We start from the raw sequence: 9,588 nt of genomic DNA, 5'->3' as shown, positions 1-9,588 counted from the left end.
CTGTAAAAGGCTATAGTAGAACATGTGAGAATAAATGGAATGTTCACAGAGAGCTCCAGATTGTGCTTAAACCACTAGGGAAGAGGAAGTGCATTTTTACATTTAAATCTACATATAATTAATAATCTTTTCCCATTGTTAAATAAATACGCTGCATCTGTGCACAGCTTTTCTCATCGCAGCACTGCAGCTCAGGAACTGCTCTCCTGGCTCAGTGATGCACATACCATTTGTAATAAATGTATACATTTTGGGCGGGATGTATTAATATACATCGCCGCCCTTCGCTTGCCAGCCGCCGCAATGCTACCGCATATGTACTAACATATGCGGCTAGCATCGGGTTGCGGTGACGGAGACCCCCGCGATACCTGTAATGTGGTGTGCGGGGGTCTCCGTCACATCCCGGCGGCTGTCAGTGTCCCCCTGCATCTCCTCCTCCCCCCTGCAGCCGGATGTCCTCCCGGCTGTGACACCTGCTGGGGGAGGAGGAGATGAATGGAGGACGGGAGGGGGGGTCGCGCAGACGGCGGGCGGCGATAGAAGCCCATGGGCTTCTATAGGGTATCGCCACCCAGGCGGAGACGGGGCGGACCGCTAATGGTACATAGGAAAATGCGGTAAAACCCCCATTTTACCGCATTTTCCCTTTAGTACATCCCGCCCTTTATCTTAAACACTTACATGATGTGTCTTGTGATCAGCACTAGGTGTCCCTAGCCCTGCAGTGTACAATTGCCGGTACTCTCCCAGGTGTACAGCAATGCACCCAGGGCCGGCGCCACCACTAGGCAGCTTTAGGCATTTGCCTAGGGTGCCGGCCACTGGAGGGCGGTACTGAGCCGCCAAGTACGGTACCAATCCAAGAAGAGGTCCAAGCCCGCAGCTCCAATCACAGGAACGTCTGTACCCCCCACCCCATGCTACACTGCTACCCTGTGCTCCCCCCTACCCCATGATACACTGTTACCCTATGCCCCACCCAATGCTACACTGTTAACCTGTGTGTAGAAGACAGTGATTGTCCGGAGCTGCCGCGTCCGCCGCAGTACTAGGTAGCGGGGACGTGAGAGTTAGGAGAGGGGACTGGAGAGCTGGCCTGAGCGGATATGTGCAATGTGCTACAGGTGGAGGGGGACCCCAGGCCGGGCCCCATGGTATGCAGGAACCTCTTTGGGCCGGTGGATCACGCAGAGCTGAGCCGGGAGCTGCGCAGCCGGCTGCGGGAGATGCGGGAGGAGAGCAGCCGCAGGTGGGACTTTGACTTCCAGAGGGTGGTCCCGCTACCCAGCAGCCATTATATCTGGGAGGAGAGCCGGCTGGAGGCTGTGCCCGCCTTCTACATTGAGCCCCCCAGCCCATGCCCCCGGGTGAGACCCCCAGTCCCCCACAATCTCCCCACGCCTGGATCCCGTCGGTGATCCCCCCATGCTGTTCAACAGTGGCAATCTATCACCGCACCCCCTCTGGAGCACACCTGTGGGTTGCATCTGCCCCCCAGCTAGTCTTAGTATCGCGTCCCCCTTGGAGCGTGGTACCGCTACCCTCTGGGGGGGTAAATCCCCCCCAGAGGGTAGCGGGGGGGTCGGTTGCCTGGGGCGCTCACAGGGTTTGCACTGGCCCTGAATGCACCACAGGTTCATAGCTTGAAGTAAGGGTATATGACACATCTGTATGTTCAATATTATGAATAGAAAAAAAGTGGTTAAAAATAAGGGTGACGGGTTCAAATAAGAAATCTATTTTGTTTCTTATGTCATAGTAATTAAGTAGATGTCTTACACCACTGGTTCCAAAACTCAGTCCTCAAGTACCACAGTTCACGGTTTCCAGGTCTCCTCACAGAATCACAAATGAAATAATTAGCTTCAACTGTGGATCATTTTTTTCCCAAAATGTATTTTATTGAAACCTAAATGATGAGATAACATACAATGAAAGTATACATATATACAGATACAAGGTAGGTCAAACAGTAAATGATTTGCGTATGTAATAGTTCAAAGCAACGACATACTGTCAGTGATAGAATGTTTAAAAAAATGTATTTTACCTGTGGATATTTTAATATGTGTCAGTGAATAATGAGTGCACCTGTACACATGCCAGGTGACCTGTAAAACATGAACTGTCAAATCTCCTGTTGGAGGATCGAGGTTGGGAACGACTGTCTTACACAAACCACTGTACCTAAGGCCTTTCTTTTGTCTCTCCATGGCCCTTATTCTGATCGGTGCGGATATTCCCGCATTCTTACGGTGCGGTCCGCACGCCACGGTGTTTTGCCGCGTGCGGCCATCGTCCGTAGAAACGCCCACGTGTCCTCCGCATTCGGACGGACTCACTCTTTAAGAACAGGGCGTGTTTACGGACGACATACAAACCATGCGTGTGCGGGAGAAACACTCCGATTCGGCACGGTATTACAGAGTATTACAGAGTATGCTCGGGAATACCGCATCCGAACGGGAGCCAAGCGGTGCTACCGCACGTAAGCGGAGGATTTCCGCCAAACAACCCACTATGAAGTATCTTCTGCAATACATCACATGACCCACTTATTCAATTACCTACCCTCATAAAAAACAGCTTATTTGTAATTGGAATCAATTAGATTCCAATATATCCTTACAAGCATGCCTAACACATGCATAGCACACATTAACCCTTACAGCAATGTAAGTGCAATGGTTTCTATTACACCCTGTGTCAAACATTATAAACATTCTACACATATACTATTTAAAGTGCTAATAAAACCAACAACTGTGAACTTGCATAAAGAATTTATTAAAATATCTATTTAACATAATGAAAAAAAAAAAAAAGGAAACATTAAATGAGCAGGTCTTTTAGGTCCTGCAAGTCGGCTTGAAGGAGCCGGAGATGGTGCTCTGCTCGCAGGAGGGCCCCACGCACCCCCTCATCTGCCGGTGTGGTGTCATCTGTGGGCATGTCAAAGGGGCAAAAATTAGTCATGTTATTCATGCATACATTTCACATACTACGACATAAATTGCACAAATGCTAGGTGACATGTGTGTATATATATATATATATATAGAGATATATATCTATCTATGTAGAGAGATAGAGACACACATAGATAAATATATATGACACATACATATATACATACATGCAAACTTATTTACTACATACTGTCTATTTTGCCCTCGACCCTTAACTCTGCAGAAGACATAACAGTCATATTGTTTCTTCTCAGTCACAACCCACCCATGACTAACCAATGTCAAGCAGGTCATGGCCTACGTCAATAACAACTTGTCACAATCTGCTCAGTCTAAGTTCAGTGATGGTTGGTGGCATGGGAGTTATGCAAATGTCAGGAATGCACAATACACATCCTCTAAATCATAATTCTGTCTAAACCAACCTACAATTCTGTGAGTGACAAAAATAAATCAGAACTACAGGGGGGGTTTAGGTAGAGGAGGCTCCGGGGACACTGCCAACTTGTGACGCCATTCCAAGGTAGGCCGGCCCATACTCCATTTCGAGCATACATCCTACAGTTTATAAATAACATTCACCAACAATATCGATGCCACTATTTGATGGGTCATAATCTACGCTTGCAGCAGGTGATTTTAATCCACAAATGATCCACTCATCCCTTTACTCCTGGATCCTGTTTAACTACAACGGTTATGTGGCAGTCCAAATGGACCTCCAACCCATCCCACAAACCTGTGTAATTGAGAGGTGTCCTGGATGAAAGGGATGCCTTGGACTCCCCATCTAACCCGTACCTGTATCTGTAGCTACCCACTTTGGGGTCTATATGATTAGTATGTGCCCAAAATTTTTAATCACCAGTGCTACATAACATATACCAGTACAACTACTTCATGAATGATGCATTATGTAAACATACCGATCTGCGGCGAGTCCGGTGCCTGGCACGCCTCCTCCCCCTCGGAACTTGATGTGTCCGGGGCAACCGTGGCCTCCTCAGCCCCCTCCTCCGCCATCTCCTCGACCACAACAACCTCCTCCTCCAACTCCTCCTCCACCTCCTCCTCCAACTCCTCCACCTCCTCCTCCAACTCCTCCTCCACCTCCTCCTCCAACTCCTCCTCCACCTCCTCCTCCACCACCACCAGCACCTCCTCCTCCACCTCCTCCTCCGCCACCAACACCTCCTCCTCCGCCACAAACTCCTCTTCCACCTCCTCCTCCTCCACCTCCTCACGCACCACCTCCTCCTCCACCATTTGCTCCTCCTCCACTTCCTCCTCTTCCACCCTTGCCGCCACCTACTCCTGGGGGTCTTGGGCCTCGTCCTGGGCCAGGCCTGCCTCCGCCTGTTCACGGGCCTGTCGGGCTCGGGCTCGTGCTGTGTGGTAGAAAAAAACATCATGGTCAATGTCGGCTCATTGGGGCACATTTATTCATCCATAACAAGACATACATGGAAGGGTGATAATGATGGCAAACGATGCAGGAAAGTAGCTCCTTACTGTTAATGGACTCCAAATTGTGACATTTAAATTATTATGTGATTGTTAGTCATTTGTTCACACATTACAACCCAGGCATTTATCAATGTGTAACACATATTAGATTGGGCACATTGTATGCATCAGAATCCTCAATGCTATGGCATGACATATAAAAGGCACATGACTGCATGTTAACCAGGAAGAAGCACACATAAGAGTCTATGGACTTTTAAACCCATGGACACCCACTTATCATGAGACACATTTTATTGCTTATATATGCTATGTTGTAAGTGCGAAATTTCATAGCTAAAATACTCACATTCAGCAATTTCGCCCCTTATTTGTGTGAGCAGCTGGGGCTGGCGCCTGCGGAGGTCCGACCACCGCCTCTCCAGCTGCCCGAGGGACCTCCGCACCCGAGTGCGGGCGTAAATTCGGCGCCCTGCCGCTGTGTACGCCCTCCGCTTATGGCGGTTTGTTATGAAGGGCCCCGCACGGCCCAGCCTTGTCTCCATGACGGAGACAAGAACCCTGAGCTCCTCATGCGTGAAGGGTTCTGCCCTTCGTGTCTCCGCCATGTTGACAATGGCATCTATCAACCAATCAGGTGGTGGCATTGGTTGATCACAGTTATTTGTGATAATAACTTTATTGTTCATTTTTACATTAACAGCGTCTCTGCGCCAACACAAATGGTGAAAAATTCGCATGCCTTCAAAACCGTAGTGTTGATGTATGCCAATGAACAAATCTGATATATATAAAACACAGTGTGTATGCCCTTAGCAAATCCAATAAGGCCGCGCTCCGCCAAGCAACGCGTGCTATAGCTTAGCAAGGCATAGCTGTAGTTAGCATTACTTACTCTATGCATATATGTGTATGCGTACATTTATGTGTAAAAGACACATACACACACTTGCAGGTATCCTGAAACCAGCATTATACACCAGCCCTGCCTGCCTGCCTGCCTGCCTGCATGCTCCTTGAAATGTTGAAACATGTGAATAAATTCCAACATCATATATAGATATATATCTATATATGCAAACAAATCATACATCAACACAGGAAATAATCCCCAACACATGATAGAATAAATCAATGTACTCACCAGTCATCAGGGATAGTATCAACTACAATAATGAAGATATAACAAACACATAAGATCCCTTGTCCAAGGTATAATAATTAGCACCTATATTGAACTTCCCCCAAAACTAAACACATATGCTAAATATCTCCTATTTCTTTGCCATTAGGAGGGCAGGCTGGCTAATGTTCGTTTTGTAACACTGACAACTAACACACTGGACTTATTTGAAGGGGTGATTGTGACTAAAATGGGTGTGTTATGTCAACTCAATAACATGTACCTGAAGTATCTTTGCGCCACAGAGTCCCGCAGCTGGTATCCCCTCCGGCATTCAGGGGCGCGGGATGGGCGCATGGGCGGATCTTGCGGCTCAGATGGTACCTCCCACTCATCAAAGGGTATCTCACGCCGCACAGCAATGTTGTGGAAAAATATACACAGGCCCACGATCCTCGACACCATTTCAGGCGCATATTGTAAGTCACCACCAGTGCGGTGGAGCACTCTAAATCGACCTTTTAAAAGGCCAATTGAGCGCTCCACCACTTGCCTGGTGGCAACATGCGCCCGATTGAATGCCTCCTGTGGGCCCGGTGCTGGGTAGCTGTACGGCGTAAGTAGCCAGGGCGTACATGGGTAACCGGAGTCACCCAGAACCCACGCATCACGGCCTTCCAGCTCTTGGAGTCTATGCCATATCCCGGTTTGTCGGATGACATGAGAGTCATGGGCACTTCCGGGAAACTTCGAGTTGAAGGCGAGAATCTCCATGGATGGGCCACATACCACCATCACGTTCAGTGAGTGGAACAATTTGCGGTTCCTATATATCTTCTCACTTCGAGATGGAGGCACAAATGGTACATGGGTGCCATCCACAGCCCCTATCACATTAGGGAAGCCAGCAATTTGATGGAAGGCCTGCTGGCTTCTGCGCAGGGTCTCGGTGGCAAATGTCATGGCCATGAAGTGCCCCTTGCGCCTGAACATGGCCGACGTCACACGCCTCAGGATTCGGCAGAAGGCCGGCTGAGATATTCCAGCAAGTACTGCCACTACTTGTTGGAATGATCCTGAGGCGCAGAAATGCAACACCGCCAGCAGCTGTGTGTGAGGCGGAATTGCTGTCGTGATCCCGTGTAGAGGTTCCAGATCACTCTGAATTAAGGTGAGCAGATCCAGAATGACATGTGGCGGTAACCGGTACCTAGTAAGTACCTCATCATCGGGCATAGCAAACAGAGTCACCCGTGTGCGATAGATTCTAGCACGTCCTGGCCTCCTTGGCCGACGAGTGGGGAGAGCCGCAAGTGCCCTTAGCCTCCTCTCCATGTAGCGCATAATAGCTTCTGCAACCTATAAAGAAATGAACATAAATACTGATGCACCTATGCACATAATGGCCATATCCCACTACAAATAGATTTGTAGCCTTCAATACGTACAATAGATGGGCGCCCCATGAAATCCCGCAGATCCATTTGACTCTCTAATGATGACACAATAATATGAACTCAATACACACCGTCCAAAACACACAGATAAAGGTGTCAGCATTTTTTGCCGACATCATGTACTATGACACATTTCATCTATTGCTGGGACATGTTGTCCTGCAATAGATGAACCCACACAGGTTTAAGCCCTGTGAGTGAAATAGTGAACATGTGACATGTTGCAATAATAATACACCACTTTGCTGGCCCAACAATCTGTAGTCAGTGAGGCAATAGTGCATACATTCATACACTTACATTGTTAATGGATATCATATCTACAAGGAGCATGGAAGAGCTTACCTTAGACCCTGACAAGTCCAGATCTGAAGACAAATGATTCTAGCAGGAAGACATTATTTATAGGGCTCTCACATGTGTGGTCTATAACAGTAGAGATGAGTATTGCATGACTTGTGGCCTGGATTCTCTAAGGGAATGGGCTACTTTTAGCTTGCACTAAAACGCCACAATACCACAGTAGTCATGAATGAAATGTCATGTCATGCTAGCAAATAGCATGTGTATTGAGCAATAGTCACAGGTGTATCAGAAGATTCTATGCAATGTTAGCATTGGTGACCAGTATTTCATGTCGAACTTTCGCCAGGTTTTACACAATGGAATTTCCGCCACCGTATGCGGCGCGAAAAACCAGCGACGTACGCTCACGCACGGAACGCAGCTGCCGCTGATGTCCGCCAAACAGATTACACAAACAGTATATAAAGGTGTATTAGAAGGTGACAATGTTGTTGCTAACATGTCTGGATCCCAACCAGAGGTGGACCCAGTGCTGCAGCAACTATTTGACCAGATGGACTCCAGCACCACCTATGTGCCACTGCACATGCGGGCAGTGGGTAATGAGGAGGCTGCTGGCCCTTCTCCAGCAGGGGAACCTGCACCTGACCATTCTACAGCAGGGCAACCTACACCTGGCCCTTCTGCAGCAGGCCAACCTGCAGCTGGCTCATATCCACCATCAGCAGAATTGTTTGGAACACAACAGGGGACTTCACAAGGTAGTACCATGGCCAGCACTTCAAGTGCAGCGACTGGTGCCAGGGGGCGTGGCCAGGGACGTGGCAAGGGGCGAGCCAGTGCAACAGCGGAACCACCCAAAAAAAATAAGGCATATGAAGCACAGGAGCTGGCCATCCTGGTTCCCCGAGCACGTGATTGGATAGAGTGTCCATCCGAGAGGCTGACACACACACGCAGATGGAAGATTTGGGAACAGATAACGGCAGAGATTAATGAAGTAGCGCCACAAGTTCGTGAGACGGACCATGTGAAGAAGAGGCAAGTTGTTTTGTGATACATGTGGCCAGTAATAGCCAAGTAATGATTGAATTGATGCTTAGATGCATTTAGCAAATGGCCCGTGAGGTTGTTACGATACACATACATTATTGCCATGTAATTTCATTGTGAGTTAGAGTAGGGTGATTGTGAATGTGTATTGTAACGGTTGATATCATAGTTGCATGTAATATTATATATGGGACAATAATCACATGTTGTAATATGTAGCACAGAGCAATGGCTGCAACAGCTAACATTGGGAGTGACATGTATTAATATGTCAACTTACATTGCAGGTGGCAGGACTTCAAAACCAACCTGAAGAGGAAGCTGACCAAGCGGTGGGACCACAGCCAGACATCTGGGGCCGGCCCCATGCCATCAGGGCTAGAGCTCACCCCCCTGGAGGTGATGGCCGAGAGCTGCATATCAGTTGAGGAGATCCGGGGGGTGAGCACTATGGATAGCGAGGCCCCAGCTGAAGTGTTTGCGTCTTTTCTGGAAGGTAAATATTGGTCATGCCATAAACTTGGGCAAGTAATTATCGTAGAATGTCTCCTAATTGTGTTTATCTTTGCCCACAGACACCCCACCGCTTGGTGACGACTCTGTTCAGGAGGTGGAGGAGTCCGTGCCACCTGGCCCCAGAGGTAGGCCTGTGCAGCAGCAGGCATCGGGCCAAGCCGATTTGGCCGCCTTGGCCGAGGTGCTTGGGGACATCAACCAGCAGGGAGACTTGGCATCAGAACGGGTGCGTAGGACCGAGGAGATCCTGGCGAGCTTGGTCAGCACCCAGCAGTCCATGGCTGCGAGCATGCAGGCCATGGCTGCAAGTGCTCAGGTGCTGGCCGAGCAAGCCACCCGCCAAAATGATCTCCTCCTCCACCATAATGAGCTTATGGTGGAGCTGGTTACCAGCAACAGGGTCCTAATGGCATCCGTTTCTGGTGCATTACCAGCGGCAACACTCCCTGCTGGCAGGAGGGGTAGACCAGCCAACCCCTCCACATCATCTGCTCCACCTGCCCCAGCATCTGGCCGTCCCCGAAGAGCTGCTGCACAGGCCAAGGAGCCTACCAAGGCCAAACGTGGTCGGAAATGAACTTGTGGCTGCATTAATCTCTGCCGTTATGTGTTCCCAAATCTTCCATTGTGCTGTGTGTGTCAGCTTCTTGTGTCCAATCACGTGCTGAGGGGAACCAGCTGAGGCCTTGCTTCA

The sequence above is a fragment of the Crinia signifera genome, chromosome 1 (assembly GCF_055691185.1).
Source record: "Crinia signifera chromosome 1, ASM5569118v1, whole genome shotgun sequence".
Classification (NCBI taxonomy): domain Eukaryota; kingdom Metazoa; phylum Chordata; class Amphibia; order Anura; family Myobatrachidae; genus Crinia; species Crinia signifera.
Note: the sequence above shows the minus strand (reverse complement) of the source record.